The sequence below is a fragment of the Oxyura jamaicensis genome, chromosome 2 (genome assembly GCF_011077185.1).
Source record: "Oxyura jamaicensis isolate SHBP4307 breed ruddy duck chromosome 2, BPBGC_Ojam_1.0, whole genome shotgun sequence".
NCBI classification, from domain to species: domain Eukaryota; kingdom Metazoa; phylum Chordata; class Aves; order Anseriformes; family Anatidae; genus Oxyura; species Oxyura jamaicensis.
Window position 1 is genome coordinate 125,383,832 of NC_048894.1, and position 24,726 is coordinate 125,408,557.

General features: G+C 36.3%; 1 protein-coding gene across 1 annotated transcript in view; it reads left to right on the forward strand.

Moving 5' to 3' along the window:
* Positions 1-24,726, forward strand: part of KCNB2 (potassium voltage-gated channel subfamily B member 2) — a 206,780-nt gene that overhangs the window by 170,550 nt on the left and 11,504 nt on the right. The window lies entirely within an intron of this gene.

Genomic DNA, 24,726 nt, shown 5'->3' on the forward strand with positions numbered 1-24,726 from the left:
AACTTAGAAAGAATCAGAAATATTCAGAAAATATTTATTTGGTAAAGATACTTTTCATTACCATTCTTATCACTTTTCAGAGGTGAGAGCAAGGTATCGGTAAGCCAAACTTTGTTAGAAATCAGCCTAGTGCAGCATAAGAAAAGCTGGAAGACAGTTTCAGGAATTTCCAAACAGTAGGTATTTTATGAGCAGTCATTTTTATTATAATTATGTTTCATTCTTATTTTCACTTTGGCCTTTCTCCATTCCAGGAAATCTTTTCCATAGTTATTCATCTTATCTGTTAAATTCTTTCATTCAAAAGTGTATTTGAATTTATAATGTGTTATATATAATCATCCGACAAAAAAATAAAAAAATAAAAAAAATAAAAAAGTGGTCTTCAGCTATAATTTATATTTATGATCATTTTTCTGTGGCTTTGTACTTTTTGTGCTAAAACCATTTTCTGCCATATCTAACAAGTCACAAGATGTGACTTTCAGTACTTCATCGTAACAAAATGTTCTTCTACATGTAACATAAAACTGCTCTTCAGAGTGGAAATTTTTCAGCACTATCATATAAACAAAAATTATGGTAACTGCTTTCCATGTATTACATTACTTATTTATGACCTACTATTCTCTTTTTATCTGCTTATTGGGGGGATTTTGAAAAGTAGAAGATATTTGGAGTTAAATATGGCAAGGGGTGTCAAGGACAACAAGAAGGGCTTTTTCAAATATATCAATAGCTGAAGGAAAAATAAGGAAAATGTGAGCCCACTACTTAATGAGGTGGGTGCCCTGGTGACAAAGGATACAGAGAAGGCAGAATTAGTGAATGCTTTCTTTGCTTCATTCTTCACTGCTAGGAGAAACCCTCAGGAATCTCTGACCCTAGAAAAAATGGAAGAATTCCCAAACAAACAATCCAGGAAATTTCTGGAGCATGTTGATGACAACTTCCTGACATAGATGATTAAGATGTCGACAAGGGCATGTGCTCTCAGGGACCTCAAACTCACAAACAAGTAATAAGTGGTCAGGGATGTGAAGATCAGGTGCAGCCCTGGCACAATGACTTGGAGGCAGTAGAGTTCAGGCTCCTGAGAAGAAGGAACAATGTAAATAGGGGGACCACAACACTGGATGTCGTGACAGGCGTTTTATAAATATATAAACAGATCCAGCCCTGTTCATATATCTGCTAGGATAAATACGGTGGGAGACAGTCCTGAAGAGAAAAGTGGTCCAGGAGAACTGGTTGATTATTTAAGTTAATAAAAATAAAAATAAATAATTCAACAGGATTTTCCATTTTATCTAAATATCCATTTAAATAAAAGAAAAAAATCTTTTTTACTATAAGAGTGGTCAAGCAGTAGAGATGTGGAGTCTCTGTCCCTGAAGATAGGTAAAATCTGACTAAAAATCTGACTGTACACGGTCCAGAGGAATTTGCTCTAGTTGACAATGGCCAGCTTTGAGTGAACAGTTGGACTAGGTGATATCTAGATGTCCCTTCTAGCCTTAGTGATTCTGTAAAATCCCATTTATGACATTGCTTGGTGAACTTTGTTTTCTACTTTGTTTAGTGGAGGATATAATGGAAATGATTGAACATACCTATCATGAGGATACCCCACTAAATAATATCAAAACCCCTTGCAATTAGAAAGATGAAATTTACTCTTCCCATACAGATCATCTACAAGCTAAGAGATGGTTAATGTACTGTAATTATTTAATCACACCTTTAGAGAGAGATTATATGCAAAGTAATGATTATATGAAGTATCAGGAAATGTCATGGATATCAGAATTCAGATTCATTCCACTTAGACTTAACACCCTTAATTTTTATGCACTCATTTAAAAGAGTTGTCACAATAGCATCCTCCTAAATTCAGTATAGAGGGAAGACAGATACTCTTCCTTTGTGCCTGTGGTGGTTACCTCCACAGCTACACATATACAAGTGCAAGAACATGATCTGCTGGACATACTGAGCTAGCTTTGCTTTCAAGGATTTGGGCATTACTTTGCTGTGCGTTGAAACACATCACCTTGGGCTGGATGTGTTAAACATTTGTGCTGAGATTCATCCACCTGAATGTGGTAGTTAAACTGGGAAAATAGAATTTGACCTTTCCAACTGGTGATGCAGATTGCCAGAATCAATGAAGTAATGCAGTAACCCCAAGAGTATATTATTGCTTTGCACATGTACTCAGAGCTCAATTCTCAGTTTCTAGTTGAGAGAGTTAGAAATTTACTGTTTGAAATTTGTTTTAAAAAGCTTTTCCCTCTAAATAGAAATCTTAACATTTGCAATGGCTGAGACAGTTTCTAAAAATATTTTTCTTTTACCATTAAAGCAGAAGAAAATGTATGGAGAAAATATTTCTTTCATTTCATCCAAAATGTTCCTCAATAAATGCTTACCCATGTGTTCTAGTCATCAATATTTATGATACATATGAATAGCAAAGCACTAATGAAGTACCTCCAGGCTTCATTCAATATTCTGTAGATACTCCTAATTTTGACATATCAATATTACCTGGATAACTATTGTAGTGGGCAGCAGTCAGTCTTAAGACCCCTTCATTTTGCTTTTCCTGTAAAAGAATGTGGTGAGACCTAGTTATAATTTTCATTCTTTTTTTTTTTTTCTCTTGATTTGATTACTGCTTGTCCTTGCTAAATGGGCATAAATCAAAGTATGATATTACATTAAAAACATTTCTGCATAACTGAATTTAGAGCTGAACTGACTGTCAGAAGATCTCTATTCTGTCTTCCTCACAAAGAGAACTGCTAAAATGAGATCAGGTTGGTGAACCAAATCAGGAAATATTGTGACTTGATTTTTTGGGGGAAAAACAAAACAGAACTCCAGGAAGAGGTATTCTAGGTATTTTATCACACTGAATGAACAAAAAATCACATTGTGTGTATGTATTTTATAAGTGTCTATCTGAAATCTTTAGAGTCCACGGATGTTTGGCATAGAACTTATGCATTTTCATTGTTATTTTTGAGCTATTCTTTCTTGCTGTTCTCCCATAGGTGAGATTCTTGCAGAAACCAGTGGGTGCTGAGTACATTGACATAACTGGAAGTGCAAGTCTGAGCCGTACTAGCAAATGTATCTTGGCAAAGCAGTATACAGTAAAAAAGAAAGGAACCCAATATAATGAAGGGGAAAAAAAAATAAAAAATAAAAAATAAAAGTTGCAAAACTATATTTTCCAGGATGAATGTCTGCTAACTTTCTGCTCTTTAAAAAGCACTAACAATCTGAATTAAGATCCAGGAATATGTTTGACTCAAGCTTTTAGAGCTGACATAAATTCATTAAATCTTCCAAACCATTAAATCTTCCAAACCAATCTGCTTTGTTACTTTTGGCACATCTGCAGTATTTTGTATAATAAAACACTGCATAAAGGTCTTAGTAAATTGCATTTAGCACCATGCCGGCAATGTTGCCCAAAACTCTCAATGTTCTTAAATTAAGCCTTTGTCTTTTAGATTTGAAAATCTTTAACAAGGCTTTCTCTCTGTAGAAGTGTACATACACATGTATGTATGTGTGTGTGTATGTGTGTTTATAAGTATATTTTTAATATGTACGTGAATGCTGACAGGTGCTGCATTTGAAATATAGATGAGGATAAGCCTTGTTCTCTGCTTCAAAAACAAAACAAAATGAAGTGGAGGAAAAAAATAGAAGGGAATGAAATAGAAGAGAATTCTGCATAGAAGAGAAATGTATTTTCACCATCTGCTGCTCTCATGAAATCTAGGGATTTGTAAATGGCAGTTTTGTGTAAGAGTAAATCTGAGATTTGGTGACTGCTGCAGAATCTGTAATCTTGAGACAATGTTCTGATGTTTTAGATGCACATTTTGTACATTTTAGATTACTCTAAGTATCTAAAAGACAGCAAGAGGTAAGTAGTCTGAGCGGATATCTTTGTTCCCCCTCATCTGTACAATATATGTGTATATGAACAGCTGTGGAGATCTGGAATGTAATCTTTGTAAGAGAGAGTTGAAATGGTAATTCAGATAGTGTCAACCTCTTGCTTGTGATTCAAATGCTCCCTCCTGCTGCAAAATATTAACACACTTTTAAGAAGATGTCTTAAAATTAAGCTCACTCTGAGGGAATGTATTTTACTATTACTAGAGGCTACCACAAAATATGGTATGAGAAGTGCTTCATTCCATGTAAAGTTCCTGCTCCTACGCTGCTTATCCTTTTTCATGTATCCTGAAAAGATGCTGCCCTTTGTTCTGAACTGCATTTTTTTTGTGTGTTATAAAATACAAAGGTTTTCAGAAGTCCCCAACTTTATTTTTTTTCATGTATCATTTCTGTGATAATGCTAGGAGCAACAGTAGCAGTTCCTAGTCATATATCTGTTCAAAAGAAAGTTGTGGGCTTCCCAGGCACACAGAATTCATCATAACATTCATGGCAATCAAGCATTCTAAGTTTTAAGAACCCCTAAACCATTTTAACAAAAAGTTATTTTACATACTTCTAATCATAAACTATGGATAACATTTTTATTGTTGCTTTATTCATAACCATGCAGCATGTCCTTGCATCCAAGAAACTGTTGTTAAAGTAGGATAATCATCCCTAAAAATATGCAAAGAGAAACCAGTCCCAATAATGCTTGAACTCAAACTTCTGATCTAGCTGGTACCTCTAATGGTCTGGAGCAGGTTTTATGTTGAACATGAAGTCTTGATTCTTACAACCAGTACTCCCTGTTCCACAGCTTCCTGCTCCAAGTGATAGGTTCACTTCCACAGCTGTGGAGATTTAGAAAGAAGAAGGTTCTTCATGTAAGGGCCTGAGCCATGCCCTTGAAGTAGTATAGGCATATTTCATGAACTGCAGTGCAACCCAGATCACTTGGGATTTGATGAATTTTCCACAGAAAAAAAAAAAAATAGCAGAGGAAATCCGCTTAAGTGGCCATTAATATTTAATAAAGTTTATTCAAATAGCATCTGTCAACCAGACAAGCTTTATGAACATCTGTTTGGCATTCATTTTGCTTAATGTATCTGAGATATGGATCAGAAACCAATACTCTTGGTTCACTGTTCAACACTACAAATAATCATGCATGTAAGCAATTGCTTAAGCTTTCAGCAGTAACATATGTGCCCCTATAGATATTTTACTTCTTGTCTATCAGCATAAGATCAGCCATTCTCACATGTTTCTGCAAATCAACTGTAGAAGTCATTAATATGGCATTTGTATTGAAAGGTTTCAGAAGTTCCTTTCCTGATTACTTTAAGGTCACTAAGGTTTCTGCTTTTGTAGATGCTGTTGTTAAGATAGATACCCCACAAATGCATGCTATAAATATTGTCTTTTCATACAGATTTCTGAAGGGGAAGCTTATACATTTGTAAATTGGAATTTTAAAGATCTAACAAAATTTAATGAAAAGATGTGAGAATAACTATTACTGTCAGTCTTCCAGCTTGGCAGGCTACTGGGGAGCAGAGGAAAATGATGATTTCCAGCTTGTTAACAGGCTTTTCTTCAAATGGAATACTTACATCTTCTTTATCCCATGGAAGATGCCTAAAATAAATACATTATTCATGTTTTCATGTTTTCGGCAGAACTTCTGCAAACAAGTGCCTTTCACAAGGGAAGGAATGAACAGTCAAACAGTTGTTGGAAAAGTTAACTGCTATTTGTCAGAGGTGTGGGAGAAAGTGAACAGAATTAACATAATGCACCCTCACTAGTTAATCTTCGGAAACTCTGGACCAGTGTTTACTCATCTAAAGCCTTTTCCTTGTATTTGAGGACTCTAATTCACTGTGATGAAATGAAAATTCTTATTAATGTAATAACCTCATTTAATCTAAGAGCACTTTTACCTTTCTTATGATTACAAAGAAGCCTTGCATATATAAATCATATGTAAATATAATGATCACAAAATATAATTGTATTTTTTAACCATGAGTGCTTAACGGTACAGAACTCATAAAGGAACTCATTCCATCTAAAAGCACTCATATAAAAACCATACAAAGTAGATAATATGTGTTATTAAGCTTTGACCAGTAAGGGTAGTGTTCCCGTATTTCTATCTTTCTTTCTTTTTTTTTTTAATTGTGTTCATTCTGTATCAAGCTTAATTTAGACCCAGACAAGAGTCTGCCAATTGTCTGCAAAGAGTCCAATTTAAAGTGAATTACATTCTCCCTGCAATGCAATGTGAATAGTAGTAAATAATAAGTTATAAAGAAAAGAGATTATCCAATGCTACAAAATCATGTCATGTGAACCACTACTTTAGAGAGATGGTGGACTTGTGGCTAATGCTAATAGTTGGTCCAGTGTGGTATCATTCCCCAAACCATTCAAAAACTGATAGCAACAATGACTTAGACTATGGCCAACACACCCCTGAGTGCTTGCATGGCAGGACATTAACTGTAACACCCCATCTTTTATTCTTGTGTAAGAAAGAGAGTGGATAAGGTTCTAGAAGGTGTGTAGGTTCTCTGATTTAAATGGGAATTGATCTCTGAAAGTTTACTGAATGCCAAACAGAATTAATTGATCCTCATAAGACCAATGCAAAGTCTGGAGCTATTACACAGGAGGTTTTAAGTATAAGTTTTATATTTGGAAATTTATAGCTAGGAAAAATGAGGCAGTAGGCATGATATTCCATGGCCCTCCACCAGGAGCACTTTGGATTTGATTCTCTCAAAACTTAAACAGCTTGTACGTAGAAAGGCTAACTCTTGACATCTAGTTTTCAACTTCAGGACCTAACTGACAGTTCTGGTAACCCATTGGCCATCAAAGCTTAAGGCAATAATTATGCAAAACAACAAATTATTTTCATAAATTTATTCCCATGATACTCCTGACATGTTACATTAAAAAAAAAAAAAAAAAAAAAGTCAATATTTTCTATGAGCTGTATATGCCTATATATCTGCTGCTTCTTTTCTAGCTCGCAATGTCTAAATACTACTTCAATTAAAAATAAATAAATAAATGAAAATATAGCTATTTAAACCAGACAGAAACTGTTTCAGTCACTGAATTTAAAATTGGACTACTGGCCACCATAATTCTACCAAGCCATTTTTTAAACCTTTTTTAGAAGATTTTACCTTAAAGCAATGAGACTGTACAGCTGGGGTTACTGTGGTGATCAGGTTTCAAAGCATATCTTGGTGCATAAATGATTTATCATAAAAATATACATATTAAAGTGATAATGTTTCAGCCACAAAAATGTATTATTGTTTTAGATATATTGTCAATTCCAGCATTATCAGACAGCAAAAGGCAAATTAATTTCTGTGATGTTATCAGAGCAGTAGTCTCTGTGGCTTCATAGGTCTTAATTATCTCTAATTTCTATGCTTCAACAATTCAAAAGAACTTGAAATTTACCACCTCGTAAAAAAATATAGTAATTACTATAGAGAGTGCACAAAGAGAAAACTTCAGAAACAGCTGAAGGTTCGGTCTTTTGAGCTGGTTTAAGATACAGAAACTGAAGTAGCATTTTGGATCAACTGGTTTACATGGGCCTTTGGCTCATGATGTTAGCGAGCATATTCCAGTTCTGTTCTGTGGATCTGGATAAGGATTTGTATACTACTTAAAATATACAGGACCAGGTGCAATAGATTCATTCACAGCTGGCACAGCATTCTACAGTTTAATCTCTTGTCACCAATGGACCACATTGCTTAAGTAATAATATGTTAATCCCAACTTCTGGTACAAGGAGGTTAATATGATGCTGCTGCTTTAGTAATTATTACCAAGACTGACTTACACATTAATGGAAAATTGATGAAACTGTTTATCAAAATAACACCCTCTGGAAAAAAATATACAATTCATTCTTAAACTAAATCTGATAAACTAATAATTTAACTCATTTGTCAAGTTCAAAAGCAATTGGAAACTCCAAAATAAATACTGTTTTTCTTTTCAGCCTCAGAGTTAGAAACTATATTAATTTTAATAAAAGAACAATGCTTTCTGTTGGGGAGGGAACTGTGTCTTTTTCTGGCTGATAGGATATTTTAGAGGAGCCATGCTTTCCTTTGATGTGAAGGAAAATACTTAATCCCTTCCAACCCAGCTTTCAGATTCAGTGTGCAGCTAGTGACCCTACTGATGTTGTTTATGCTTAACACTTTTAATGTGATTTAGTTTGCATGTTTTCATGTTAACATTGATGTTCACCATATTGAAAGACTAACTGTAAGTGGAAGGATGAGGAAATGGAAGTGCATCTGTTACTCGCTTTCTCTGCTTGGCACCATTTTACTGTTTGGATCTCTGATTTCCATGGAGAGAGATTTGGAAACTGCATTCCTGTTTTATGATTTCTCATGCCTTTAGGGGAATTTCTTACCCAAATCATGCTGCTCTGAAACAAGCCTCCTGCTGATAAAAATCCATAGAAATTGCTTTTTATCTTGTTGAGTTACATATAGTATGCATCCCCCAACAGATGCATTAAATATGCACAGTAACATCACACGGTTACTATATGAGTACTTTCTCTTATAAATCAGATACCGTGCCAAATTCTAGCTATAACATGTACATTTGAAAACGTATTTTTGACAATGATGAAAATGTCTGCCCTGGCTCAGCATGAGCATATAGACAACCTCATGCCCTGAAAGAGTACCTAAATTTTAGAGGTGCCATTAGAGGAATCTACAGCAAAAGAGCTCTGTGCAGGATGGATGTCATGAGCAAATCTAGTCTAAATGTCCTTGTTCCTGCTTTTGGACTTCAATGTTGTTTTTTTTCACACTGCTCTTTTTGGGTATATTATCAAGAAAATTGTCTTCATTTCAGAGGCAAGTAATTACTTGCCTCCAGAAAGAGCCCGTAAACAAAACAGGGAGGTAGTCATTTTAACATATATATATCCTCAGGCTGTGATGTTAGGGTTAATGGAGGATGGTATACTTCCCCAAGTCACTGTAAAATAATAAAAACCCATATTCCCATATTGCTTTTGAAAAGAGATTGGTTTTGAAATATTACCATTAAGACTGAAGTTGAGATATTGTGGGATCTGTTAGAGGTGAGATAAGCAAGAGCTCAAAGATGAGGAATGTTTTCTTAGATGCTGAAAAATTCATTTTGCAACTCAAGATCCCAAATTTTGAAGAGCACCTCATTATTCCTATGCTTTGACTTTGTAATCTCCCCATCACATGGATTTCTGCATCTTATATGACAGCAAAGGCACTATTGGCACTTATTTGCTTTCAGACTCATATCAACTTTTCTGTCATAATGTCAAACATTGTACTGAAGGCAACAAATCACCTCCTTCCCAATTCTAAACTTTCAGAGGAGCATGGGACAATTATAGGAGTATGTACTTCCATGACTACAAGATAAATCATTTTGCAAAAAGTAAACTACAGCCATGGTGCCGTTGCCACATTTCTATTAATAGCAGTGAAATATATCAGTCTTTTTGCTTACAGGTATAGTAAAAAAAGGTATTTTCCTGTTAAAAAAAAATATATGTTTTTCATTACATAGTTTATAAAAAAATAGTTGGACATGAAGGACCCAGAGTAAAGCAGATGAAATTTCAATCTGCAAGATCAATAGTAAATCATCCTTTTGAAAGAACGTAGGTGTATGTTTGCATCTAAGAGATACCATACATAACATCATGTACAATATATTACATATATTCTTTATAAACAGTGGATCCTGTTCATTCCAGGTATAATTTACTCCTACCTGAATTATACTGTCCTTTTCAAGTACTGACATGATTCTCTATAAACTACTAGAAGTCACAGGGTTTTGTTATATATATTTCACAGTAAAAATAAATAAATAAGAAAATACTGACTTTGTTTTAATTAGAACTTCTGATGAAATAATAGCACAATTTTTTTGTCTTTATAACTTCTTCATGCAATGCTACCCCTTATCATAAAGACAGTGCAAAATGATTGCCCTTACAGTAAATTCTTTATTTTTTGTTGGTGGCAGTCTTTGTTATATGGCTTTCAGGAAGTAGAAATAGGCCTCTGCATAATTTCTGTGTAGACACAAGCAGTTGTAAATACCCCAAAGCCTCCATTCCAAGTATTTATCATAAATTGCCAGGTGCTGGCGGTTAAAGGAAAAAATATATATGTATTATGAAATTGTCACCTAGGAAAGTTATTTCCTTGGGAACAGCTAGAATATTATGTATTTGTGCCCTGCTCAATGGTTCTTTGACGATGACTTTTATTGTCCATAGCCATGCTGCAAATAGCTGTATTGTAACAGTTAATACCTGACAAATTTATTTTCAGGTTTATTTCGTAAGTTTGAGTGAACTGTAGAAACTCTGCTGTATACATGCAGCCATGGAAACCTCTGGAGTTTCTGTGGCCTGGCAATCAGTTTGACAATCAGGAAGATTCAGCAGACATTTGGGTCCTTCTTTTCCTGCTATTCAACACTTATTTCCCCTTCTGCAATCAGCTCCTTATTGTCCCTACATTTGGGGAACACTGGTTTCTAACAGTAACTCATTTCAGGTTAAGACCTTATATTTCTTTCTACCACTTCATATTCTGCTTGGCTCCCAGAAATGGCCACACTGTGAGGAGGCGGAACGAGTAGTTCAGGACTAATGGCATTTAGAGACTGGCCTTCCACAGCTCTCATCACAGTGCATTCAGAGCATAAATGTGGACTGAAAACTAGCTCACCTGTGGCTCCACTTAGCAGGTGAAGAAACAGCCACAATGTGTGAAAGTGTGAACACGTGGGACAACTCTGTAACACGTATTTCCTTGATACAGCGCTCCCTCCAGCTGGAGAGGTCTTGTTTCATGTGGGCACATCTACTGCCTAAACTAAGCAACGTTTTTTTCTCCTCCAGGTTAATATGCTTATGCAATATAATTAGTATGTGGCACAATCACAAATCCCAGCAGATTCTGGGGGAATTTCAACCAAGGGAACACCTGACGAGGATGGAGCAACCTGCAAACAAAAACCTCTAATGCAGTTCAGAGCTCAGTGCAGACCCCGTCTTGAGATTTTGTCTCTCTGCTGAGTTAATCCAGGACATCAAATGTAAAGATACCCTGGAAAACAAAGCCAAGAAACTGATATTGAATTTATGAGCTATTGCCATTGGACAATAAGGTTAAAGCTAAAAATAAATTAAAAAATAATAATAATAATAAAATTAAAAGAAACCTATCACATTCTCGGAAAATTGCTGAAATGCAAGGAGTAATACTTTCTGAAATTATATCTAATTAAAATATCTATACCTATTAAAATTAAATAAATTAAATATATTTTTAAAACTGGTGATCTATTCTGTAAAGATTTTAAGATAACTATATATGTATATCTTAAATGTTACTCAAATGATGAAGAAAGCACAAATATCTGAACAGAATTGCATCCCTGATATTCAGTTGTGTGTGAATGTTTCAAATCATCTGCATTATTACTCTTGATAGCTAAAGATACTGAAATAATATTATCTTACACATTCATGAAGCAGAGAAGATAATTCATCTATCACATCTTGGAATTTTCCTGAGGCATTGAGTAGAAATGGAATACTCCATACTGTTCTGTAAGCTGCTTCAGAGAGCCTTCCCATGTGATAAAGAAGGCTGTAATAAAGTTATTAATTTTTTTAGATGAATGTCCATATAATCCCATCAGTTCCTCTTTTGTCCTTTTAAAATCCTATGGGACGTTTCCATAAGGATGATTTTAAAAGTTGCTTAGCAGCCAGAGCTCTTGCCTAAGCTTCCAGGGGCTTTGGTTGGTCAGAAAATCAGCAAGCTATGCCAAGAGCATTAAATAAGTATTTTTACATTCATCTATATCCATTCCATGGGGAAAAAATGTTTTTTTTACTAAATATATGTTGTGACAACAGGAATACTGTGTTCTTGTCAATAGCTGCATGATAAAACAGAGACATCTACTGGCTAAAACACAAAATAGGAAAAACACCAAAATGTCTTTTGTGGAATGCTAGATTAAGGCTTGACAGACTTCCTTTGCCTCCTCACTCCACTACTGATGTCCAAAATATGTTTTCCTTTAAATAGGCAGCCTTTTTCCCTTGGGGATCAGCACATTCCAAATAACTCTTTCCAAGGTATTCAAATTCCACTTGTGTACTCTGGTTGAAGGCAATGGCAAAATTTCCTTTAATTTCCTGAGAACAAAACCACGCTTCATGGCACAGATAGAATATGAATGTTTGAAACCTAATAGAGATTTATAAGAAACCAGACAATGTTTGCCTTCCCTGCAGAACAGTGAATATTCAGCCAGCTTCTGGCCTATCTCTTAGGAGAAAATGGACATTCCTAGAACACCCTATTCAGCACCTACCCAGATTATGCCTGCTAAAATCTGAGTTAAATTATGGCCCTAAACTTGTTCATGTAACTTGTAGGCATTTTTCTGTCTATTGTGTATTTAGTCTGAGCTCACAGCAGCATGAGCAGTACCTTGTAATAATACTTTAATAATATATATTTTGTGAATCAGATCTTCATAACATTACAACTTTGCCTTTCAAAATGTGATGTGAGGACTTCTATATATTTGTTTAAAGAGCATTGGTACTCTGTGAATGTGTTACTGGATACATCAGGATACATCTTAATAAAGGCTTGAAAATGGTTAGTCCTAGAACCAACCTTTGCATTTTACCCCTCCTCTAGGTCATTTTACCTGGGGAATGTTTCTTATACATTTGCAAAATACCATGTTCCAAAAGGCTTAAATAAATTTTCTAATTTAAAAGATAATCATACAATGAGCAAAATCAGAATATTGGCTCATATAGGAATAGAGCATTATCCAATAAAGACTGTACATACCCTACAAAAGAATCACAAATGCATAGTTATGACTTTATACTAACTTTCTGCAGCTTCAGTTAAATTCAGACTATATAGATGAAGAATCTGAACAGTTTAGGGCATAATTCAGTCCCTCTTGTGCTATCAGATGTCACCTGGGGTGTCAGGCTCTACCATCCCTATCTGTCATCCTGTTTGCTATAAAGGCTATCTTGGCATGGCTTTGTAAATCTTTCCTGAGGCTGGAATACTTAGCCCTTTGCTTAATGTCTAACTCAGCCAAAGAACTCTTCTTAATCTATGCCTATCTTTGCACATCTTCTCTGTGTAGCCACAGTAGGAGATGAAACTCCTGGCAGCACAGCTTTAAACATTCTTAACCACATCAATGACAAACTTGAAAAAGAGGGCAAGGAATTCTACTCAAAATACCTAGCTCTGTTCCCAGATTCATTCCATAAGTCTTCTCATGATAGCTCTACCAGGACTGTGTCTCCATGGTTAAAAAGAAGACTAAAAGCAGTACAGCAATGTCAAGCTCCTCATTTGGAATAAAGGTTGGCTAAACTCTGCATGAACTTGTAAATATTCTAACTCCATCTTTTCCTAAATGTTTGGAATTCCAGTAGCTGCTGAAGTTGAATGATTAGAAGACAATAAACACTAAATTCACTATCATAATGCAGTGAACCAAGGACAGGAGGGAAAAAAATAAAATGAAATAAAATGTCAGTATGAGATTGAACAGTTAATAAGTTCCTTCTTTCTTCTTTCATAGGGAAGTTAGAAAGGAATTATCAAGTAATCACATTATTTGATGACTGTGCTATCAGTATGCCTTGTTAAGGTTGTTGTATACTTAGAAACATCCTGTAAAACAAATTAAAGCATACTAAATATATTTTAATAAAACATACTGAAAAGATATCAATTACCTGCAGTATAATATTCTTTAAAGATTTATAAAAAGATAGGCATGAGACAAAAATATTGTATATCAGGACTTGACTCTTAAGTTAAATCAATGTTCTTTTTAGATATACTTATAGCAAATTGTATTATTTCAGAGAGCTGAAAACCCGACAGTGAATTAAGTCCTTTAGGTTGTGAGTGGGAAATATATATATGGTAATTTCTCTCAGTAGGATAGAATTTATTCTTTCCAGGAAATACAAATATGAAAGGCTGATAATCAGGTCTGTCTGTTGTCTTCTACTTTATTTAGTTGTTTGTTTGTTTAATTAATATAAGTCCATAGTCTCCATTGTGATGTGCAAAGTCTTAGAGGCATGAAATATATGTAATTAATAAAGGAACATGTGCTAGAATGTGATAGCATCCTCAAACATACGATGTTATATGAAAGATTTATATATTTCTGTTGAAGCTATAGCTAACATTTTTAATACCATAAAAATGAGCTTAGCCCTGAAGAGGTCAGGCAGTTGGACTAGACGATCTATGAAGGTCTCTTCCAACTGAACTATTCTATTCTATTCTATTCTATTCTATTCTATTCTATTCTATTCTATTCTATTCTAATGAGAAGATGTATCATATAGTGTATATTTCCTGTAGAAGTCTAAAATGTTCATGTGGAAAAGAGAGAAAGAAAGGAGAGGCAACTTACAGTTAGGAAAAAAAAAAAAAAAAAAAAAAAAAAAAAAGGAGAAGATAAGATTTGCAGGCCTTTAACTACACGACTGTATAGCAAAAGAGGAAGCAACACACTGGATTAATTTCCCTAAGAATTTCTCTGATTCCACAAGTGTGGGGAAATATTGGCATACTCTTTTTATAAAACTATAGATTGATGTAGACATTTTATATAGAGCTGCAGTCCTGACATATATATAGAAGTTGACATGAAGCCAAGATAGAAAAACTATTTTAACAGTGTGAGTAAAGATTATGTCTGGCTTCTGTGCCTGTCATTTCAAATGTGCCTGTAATTTCAAATAAGGCTGACTAGCAAATCTTTTTGATAGATAACAGCAGTCTTCAGGTGGGAGGTCATCCCTGCTCACTGTATTAAATTGATAAAAGACAGTTTCAGACAATGGTAGAAAGATGATAGAAGGAGAATAGTTTAGCAATAATCATAACATGGTTGTCAGCAAATTATACTAGAGTGTACACTCCGGGTTAGTAATCTGATGTCTCAACTGAAGACAAATTTCATTAAAACTAAATGGTAAATACAAACAATGACAAGCAAGAAAAGAGTTTTCAGTTTTCATAGTATCTCTTTTTGAAAACAGTTATGTACAACTTTCTGTTTTAAGATGTATGCTAATATAAAAATAAGTAATATCAAAATAAATCTGTACACCAGATCTGGGGATTCCTCCCATTATAGAGACTGAACAATTTATACCAAAAGCTCTTAAAGCTAAGTTACTCATTTTGTTTGATTTTTCATTGTCCTTGTTTGTTTAGCTCCACCATATTTGAGGCAAAACAATTACAGTTTTGCCAGCTGTTATTAATAGCTTATTTATTGACATGTAGTAAAAAGACATTTCTACCTCTAGGGACATTTCACAGCCTACTTCAGTGGTATTTTGTCTGAGAAATATCGTGCCAGCATTATCTCTATTTTTTTTTCCAGGAGCATCTTTGTAAATGTTTTATTTTCCATACTTTCCTCTATTTGAGGTGATAGCATAAAGTGGTTCTGCAGTGCATGTGGGTGCCTCACGACAGCTCACTCTTGAAATTCTTCAATCCAAGGGTGGTGAGGTTGCCCAGACAGATTGTGAATGCCTCATCCCTGGGGGTGTTCAAGGCCAGGTTGGTTGGGGCTTTGGGCAGCCTGATCTAGTGGTTGGGGTCCCTGCCCATGGCAGGGGGGTTGGCGTTAGATGGTCTTTAAGGACCCTTCCAACCCAAACCATTCAATGATTCTTGCCAGCTTCCTGCTTTCAGCACTGCAGCAGGGGACAGCTCCCCAGCCCTGCCTGTGCCCTGCGGCTCCTCTTCCAATCTCCCATCGCTTCCCTCGAGCTGACCATCAGCCCAGTTGCTGGATGGAGAACAGTCACAAAGCCTCTCCTGTTTGTTAGTGTGTGGGGGGTTGCTTTTTGCTTTGCTTTGCTTTGCTTTTGAAAATGAAACCCTAAAGGAAATTTAGGAAGGTCAAATGGAACCAGCAAAAAGCTCTGCAGACATTAAATTATTTTATAAAGCCTTTAGCATAACTCCTGAAATTATTTTTTTGTGTGTGTGTTTATCTGTAATGTGGAGTTAAATCCCTCCAATTCTTACACAGCAAATAAAATCTTTGCAAGATATACTTTATATTTTCACCTATATTAAATTAATGAATTGATTAAAATAGTTACATAATAATTATGAGCAAGTAATAGCTCCACTGCTTTCAATAGTGACTGAAAAATTCATGGACTTATGCAAATCCTACTAAAAAAAAAAAAAAAAAAAAAAAAAAAAGTAGCAGCAATTCCCATTAACTTCCACCGGCTCTGGATCTGCTAGCTCTTGCTAGTTCTTCTACATTAAGAAGTAGTGGGAAAATTGCTATTTATCATGACATAATTGATTTCAAGCATCCAGCTGAGATGGCCTTTTGCTATTCTACAAAAAATATTAGAACTGACTCAATATGGCTTTTAATCTATGTTAGCAAGTCCAAGAAATGCTGAGTGGCATTGTGTTAAATAAATAGTATTCAGGGTTGTCTCCATTCATGCTGAACTGAATAAATATGCTTCTTCCCAGGCTGTGTAGAGAGCCTTCATCTGTGACTGCTTAAGGTCTCTGATATTTGCCAAACAGGTTCCCCAAGTATCATCCTCATGTCATGCTCATAATTACTTATGCCAGGTTTCTTCAGGCCTGTGTTGCCACTGAAGATCCAGATAACAGTCATGCTCACAATCCATTGGCTTGTACCTTTGTCTAGTACAATCTCTCTGATCTCAAAGATCTCTGTCACCACTCTTTTGTCACAATATTTAGTAGCTTGTATTGGGTTTACCTGGCAAGGTTTTGGTAGCAGGGGACTGTAGGAGTAGCCTCTGTGAGAAGAGTCCAGCAGCTGCCTGCCCCATGTTAGATAAGGGCCATTTTCAACCGGATACTAAGGGACTGCTGGCCAGAGCCAAAATAATAAGAGATGCTGTTTACACCTCTGTTAGAGAATATTTAAAAGGGGAAAAATAATATAAATAAATAAATAAACTGCTGCACAACAGCAGCTGCGATATTGAGGAGTGAGACCCCAAGGTCAGTGCAGAAGGAGGGCAGGAGGTGCTCCAGACCCCATCCCCCATTCCCTTGTGCTACTCAAGGGGAGGAAGTGGAAAAGGGTAGATAGGGGGAAGGTGGGTTTAGTTCTTTTGTTGTTGTTTGTTTGTTTGTTTTCTCACTGCTCTAGCTTGTTGGTAATAGGTAATAAATTTCATTAATCTCCCTATGCTGAGTCTGTTTTGCCCATGATAATAACTGACGAGTGATCGCCCTGTCCTTATCTCAACCCTTGAGCCCTTTTCATTGTATTTTCTCTGCTTTGAAGAAGGGGAGTGAGAGAGTGGTTGTGGTGGAGTTCGGCTGTCCAGCTGAGTAAAACCACCACATAAATATATCCTGTAAATTTTAGGAATATTGTACTTGATTTTCTACTATGTACCTAATATGCCACTAGTGTTCCAGTGAACTTTAATGGTCCCCATGTTCAGATGCATACAGACTCAGTCTGTATTCCTTGGGACCTCATTTTCCCATGTTATCCACGGGAAGATTGCCTTATACCAAACCACAACTGTATTCAGCCAGAATCAAGTGCACAAAGCCACATTTTACTAAATCTTGATGCTGAAATTCTAGGTGGTGCAAACCCTAAGGTCATTCTTCCTTAAAAGAATAATTAAGTCTTTAAGTAAATGCAGTTTGCCCACCACAGGGTGCAGGAGAGACACATTCTGTTCCTGTTATCTTAATAGCATTAATACAAAAAGCAGTAATTTACCTGTAGCAGAATGCAGGAGAAATGTATTTTTGTTACTGTTAATTTAAACCAGAAGTATATGAGGCTGCCTAACATGGGAATATTTCTAAGCAGATTTATCCTCTCTGAGGATCCAGGTCTTCAAAGGCAAGTACTAGTCTATGGAATGGGAAGTTCAGAACAAAGGGGAAGACCAGTAGACATGGGAAGGCTTTGTGGGAAAAAAAAAAAAAAAAAAAAGACTTCATGAAAGACTCTCAAGCAGGAAAGGACATCAGTTACAAAGAAGAGCTTAATAACTGAATATCTGAAGGAAAAGTTATGCCAAGACAGTAGTGTTCTTTCCACTCAGGTAGACCTACCAGAGCTAGTTTTAAAATACCTACCTCAAATATAGCTCAGGTAGACCTTCCAGAGCTAGTTTTAAAATACCTATCTCAAATATAGCTGTGCTAAGAGGTTTCAATGACCTAATGGTAAAATCTCACCTAAAACTACTGGTTACTCTTCCTTCTGCTAGACTTATTATCATCATTGCGATCATGATGGTGCTATCACCATTAGTCTCCCATGTATATGGAAATTGGTATGCAGCAAACAGCTACTCCTGAGACCTGAGGGACCTGAAGGACCTCACTTTGTAGAAGTAACTGTCCCTTTGACTACCTGCCTTCAGCTTCATTACGACACGTGTTGGTTCCTAGTCTGGGTGGTCTTTGTAGGACAGCACGTCCCTGAACACATGCTACTTAAGAAGTGACTACTTAAGTGGAGCCACCACTGATCTTCATGGAACCATGAATAAGCATCTAGAAGTACTTGAATTCACTAGCTTATCGGGAACTTGTTTCTGTCAGGCTGAGCTGAAGACAGATGAGTGCCTGCTCATCTATTGGTGAAATAGTAGCCACTTCTCATACCTGAAGGTATGATAGGGAGTATATATGGAGCTAGTCAAGAAATCTTCAGTGAAAACCACCCAGATGGGCATTTCTACCCTAAGCTTTTAAGGTGACATTCATCCCAATGCAAAGAAACAGAAGAAAAGACTGTGCATCACTTAGTCCCCAGATAAGTACAACAAGAAGACCTAATGTCAGGCTTAATGAATATCCCTGAAAGATCAATGCAGAACATTCAAATGGAGTCCTTAAAAATATTAATAATAATGATCCAGGGAAAAGAGGAAATGAAAGGTCAGAATTCTAAATAATGTCATCACGGAAAGAGATCAAGAGTAGCAGAGAGAGGCTGTTCAGTGATTACACATGTTGTCAGAGCCATTATCCAATATGTTCTTGAAAGGGCAATTGTGATAGAGCCGTAAGATGAATTAAATTCATGATGTTCTGTTAAATTATCCCCCCCTCCTCCATCTTATTTTTCAAAAATTAAATACTGTAGTCTATATGGACTGTTAGACCTGTTCCTGGCATCTGCAACCAGAGGTTATGCTAGAGAGGTAGAAAGAGATGAAAGGTGTACTCTGAAAGGGTAGATACGCATAAATAGTGGAAATTTTCCATTTGTAGTGATGGCTTGCATAACTATAAATATAACTGTAATATAACTGTAACAAAACTACCAAGGATGCCTGTTTTGAGACTTTATAACAGAATGATATAAATTTCTTTCTTGAATAGTATATTCATGTACCTTCTGTCTTCACTATTGCAAGCACTAACTCAGCTCTGATAATGATAATACAGGGGCTGAGGACATGGTACTTGACCTAAATGAAAGTTAATGTCTTATTTATTTACTTTTAAGATAAGCTTAAAATTGTATATAGGTCTAATTTTAGTAATTAGCAATGATTTTTTCCATTACTTAAGAAAAGGAGTATTTGCAAACATAGACATCTATTCTTACATAATTTTCAGTGCTGCAGATCTATTAAGATTGGTTGGAATTTGCATGCTTAAAGTTTGCCTTATCTCCATAGCATTCCAATTTAGACTGAATGCAAACAGGCCTTTTCCCTGCTTTTTTTTTTTTTTTTAATGTGTCTTGGCCAAGGATCCTTTGTCAATTAAGAGCAGTAGCCAGTAGTGGTCATATCGTGTTATTGGTAGCAAAATGTCTTGCCGTTTTGTTGAACATTTTCAGTGGGTCCTGTTGAAACCTCAGATTCAAATTAACAGACTAAGTCTGCCAAATTGGTCACAATGTGAGTTGTGTCACACCTATTTGTATTTTGAGAGCAAAATTCACAAGTACCAGCAAGCAGGTATAAGCTAACCATATCCCCACTGCAGAACAGCACAATGTAGAATCATGGCCAGAAGCAAGATGGGATGGTTTTAACTGGGAAGTCCCAGGGACACAGTGAAGGGGGGCAGTGATGAGACCACGGACAAAGATGCTCTCTCATGACATTGTTTTGCAGTGTCTAGACAAAAAGAGCAAGGACTGCTGCTGAAGGCAGTTCCATGGTGCTGTACTGATAAGTGCTGCTATGTGGTAAAAGATCCTTGTACTAACCCATTTTGTACAAACATATAAATGTGCTTGTGCTTTGCACTGCTGGAGGAAAGTATAAAAACCCCTTCCCCTAAATATCTACAGACCAATGTCCACCTTGAAATTCCTCATATGATAACACTTATATCTGGAAGGCAGCTCAGTGTGTAGCACAGTCTTTGCTGCTCCAGTCAGCACCTTGGTTGGATAATCCCAGGTGCCAAGAACAGGACACACTCAAATGTGGGCAGATGTACAAGTGATAGCGCTTTTATTGAGCAAAACTTTTCATTCAGCTGCAAAATTAACACCACAGTCTTGAGACAATTTTTAAAGAGAGAGGGAGAAAGGTGGAAGGAGTGTGAGAGTATGTGAGAGAGTGAACTTCACTTTCTAGAATTAGATATGTCCTTAAATTTTGTAGAGAGTAGAGTCAAGCTGAAGCCAAGCTGAGAGTTCTGTGACTGGCTAAGGATACTTTTGTACAAGATGCAGCATGGTTTACTGTCTACGGGTTTCTCTGAAGAACCTAAACTAGCTTCATCTATCTATCTGCCCAAACTGAGATCTAAACACACTTATCCCAAGAGCAAATACTTCTGAGAATATATAGGCAACTATAGCTAAGTGCCCAGGAAATTTGATTAGTTCTCCAGAAATAACTGCTTGCTTATCAGAAGTCTTTAAGGAGCTGAACAGTGACTATTTGCCTGTTTTGCTATTCTAAAGCCAGAGCTAAAGATATTGCCAGAATACTTTATAAGAAGATAATGTCATAAATGTAGATGCAGAAGGAGAAGAATATGTAACGGCCTGATAAACTTCAGTGCCTATGCTGAAATCTGAAAAGTAATGAAACTTTATTTTCATCTGTTACTTAAATGGCCTAGATCCCACTCTGGAACAAAAATTTAGGAAACATTACTAATACTGTTTTAACTTAATTACACTTTGAAACCCATATTAATGCCTTGGCTGTTAGATATGGCTCAAGTGAATTTTCCCCAAGTGTGAACTTAATGTATACTTTTTCCCTGCTTTATATAACAATTGCACTGGTGTCTTGATTGTCAGAAGCCTTTTCATAGTGCTAGTTGTTGAGGAACTGCAAGGAGCAATTTGAAGCCTGTTCCGTTATTTATCTTCTGCCTCAGTTTGTATGCTCATTCTGTGCAGAAATCCTCACGGTTCTTGCAATACTGAGGGGATGAGAAGAGAAAGTATATTGCATGGATGTATAAGAAAAAAGCCGGGTTTTAGTGGCAATTTAATACTGCAAAACCATTAAATTTTCAGGAGACTGCTGCCACTCCCTGACACCCAAAAATGAGAAACAACATTACCTGGAGCAGCCTGTTAAGAGATGTTTTACTCATTTCATCAGCAGTAGATTCAAATGCTTTATACTCAGCTCAGAAGGAAGGACTTTCAGTATGTCCATTCTTCTGGAAACATTTTGCAATTTATAAGGAAATATTTTTAAAGTTCAATAAGAGTTGAATTTTTAATGTGTTTTTATAGAACTATAGCTAAACAACATAAGCTGCCAGAATAACCTAGTTAAGCAGAATATTGTTTATTTTCTGAAGTGCAAATTAGAAATAACATGACAAGAATTATATTGCTATATAATTGCTATATATTGCTATTGTGATCATGTATTGATTACCTGAAGTGCACAAAATTTTCAAGGCATTTCAGTCCAGAATACAGTTCCAGAAACATGTCCCAGCAAACAGGAAATTTTGCTAGCAAAGATCCAATCAGAGGATTGTTTGTTTTTTGTTTGTTTGTTTGTTTGACTCTACCGTAACAGCATAGCTAGCCTAGCAGATTGCTACAGACCTTTCTTATAAACTCAGTGCTTCTGTTGGTATAAACTGCATCTGTTCAATGGGGATTTACCAGCAAAATGTGATCTACAGTGTAGATCTTTATGTAGATTTGGAAAAGAGTCACTTCCTCTCCTTCGCATAGTTGCTATTGTTCTTTCTACTGATCCTCTGTCACTCTTTGTCTAATGACTTGGAAAATTTAATCAACTGCAATAATTAAAACATGCTGTGTGTGAATCATGCAGAACTTTAATTACAGAACAAAGTCTCAGACAAATGAAAGTTTGAGACTCTAGAACTAGAATAAACCAAAACACTTTTCTTTGCTGTATTTTTTCCCAAGTGGTACACTCACATTTACAGATGATATCAAGGGAATGATTCTCCCCCTCTACTCCACTCTTGTAAGACCTCACACAAAGTATTGTGTTCAGGTTTGGGGCTCCAAGTATAAGAAAGATTTCAACCTCTTTTGAGAAAGTGCAGAGGAGGATCACAAGGATGATCAGAGGGCTGGAGCACCTCTCCTATGAAGACAGGCTGAGGGAGTTGGGGTTGTTCAGCCTGGAGAAGAGAAGGCTCAGAGGAGACCTTACAGCGGCCTTCCCATGCCTAATGGGGGCTGGCAGGAAAGCTGGGGAGGGACTCTTTTTCAGAGGGTGTAGTGATAGGACAAGGGGGAATGGCTTAAAACTAAAAGTGGGGAGATTTAGATTAGATGTTAGGAGGAAGTCCTTCACTCAGAGGGTGGTGAGGCACTGGCACAGGTTGCCCAGAGAAGCTGTGGATGCCCCATCCCAGGAGGTGTTCAAGGCCGGGCTGGATGGGGCTTGGAGCAACCTGGTCTGGTGGGAGGTGTCCCTGCCTATGGCAGGGGGCTGGAACTAGATGATTTTTAAGGTCCCTCCCAACCCAAACAATTCTGGGATTCTATATATATAAAACACTAAAAATCTCAGGCTTCTTATTGTGTATATTTTATTAGAAGAGCTGGCAGAGTTCAGATTCGCATGTTGCCAACCATCTGAATGCATGGCTTGAACAAATAGCTAGTTATTGTCAATGAAATACTCTGGCTGGCAACTCTGGACATGCAAATTATATATTCAAGACCTATGAAATGACCTGTCTTGTATGTAATTTTAACACTGTCACACAGTGAAAGAAGGGGTGCTATAAAGTGACTCACCTATTTCCTAGGATCTTTTGTATGCTGGTGAATATTTATGCATAAAATAAATTCCATATGAGAGACTTTGAAAGACCAGTGCTTCCTAATTAAAATCAATGTGATGACAATTGGACAGCTATGTTCTCATGATTTTATTTTCTAAGAACAATGCATGTCAAATAATTGTATCCTTGTATTCTACAACTTTTTTTTTCCATGCTATTAGTAACATGCTGATGCAGGCCAAAATGAGGAAGCCATCAGTTTGACTGACAGAAACTGCAAGCTCAACAATTCAGATCTGTGCCATGTTTAGTATGTGTTTATTTGTTCTTTGAATTTTGAAAGCATAATTATATTATTGAGTAGGTTAGAGAACTCAAGCATGCACTATTTATTTCACAGTAATTTCAGTGAAGTGGAGAACCTACTATACTTTATTTAAGCTTCAAACCTTTTCACAGTGAAATCTGATACAGCCAACTTTCACAGTCTGGATGGCAGTTGTTGCTCCACAATAGTGTTTCCTTTTGTCTGCCTCTGCCCTGGCTACAAGCCATCACAAATTCCATTACTCAGCCCTGCCTAAGTGTGCAGTGTTATTGCCTTCATTTTATTTATCATGTTAACAAATTCTTTACTAAGATTGGCCTCTTTTTCTGTTGTGGGTAGCAGAAGCTTTAAAGGGATGTATGACCCCCTAAACAGCACAGATGAACCAGAGTATGTCTTCTGGATGGGCTTTTTGAAGAATGAAGACAGTTGATTCACAACTCACCTGACAGGAGGAATAAATGAATCTTATTCCCCTAATAAATACAACTCAAAAGAAAAATGGCAGAAGCAGCACTGGAAGGGAGGAATGCAAATCTTTCTGAAACACTTCAAAATATGAAAGGTGCTACCTGTTCTGTACTATTTTAGCTGAAAAGGGACAAATATAGCACATAAGTACATTATGCCAAATATGAACCCTCATGAGTAATTTTGGTTTGTGCTTAGAGAGCTGACTTCATGTTTATTGACCCACATCTGAAACAGGCTTACTGCTATTTTTCTCACAGATACAATGAGGTGGCATTTCCATCTCTAGAACTGTTACCACTGCTGTGGCCAATCACTTCCCTTATACTAATCACACCTGTATTCTGCCCAGCTGCATCTCACTCTGGTTGGGTATCACAGCAATTTTATCAGACCTAGTGTGTCCTTGGAAGTACACCAAACATCACCAAATGGATTTAACAGCATAATTTCTGAGAAATGAAAGCAAATGCTTTTAAGAATGAGCTTAAACTGAGCTTTAAAACAGAAAATAATTTCAGTATTTCTAATGTAAACCTGGATTTACTTAGGACTCCTAACCAAAGCAATAATGTA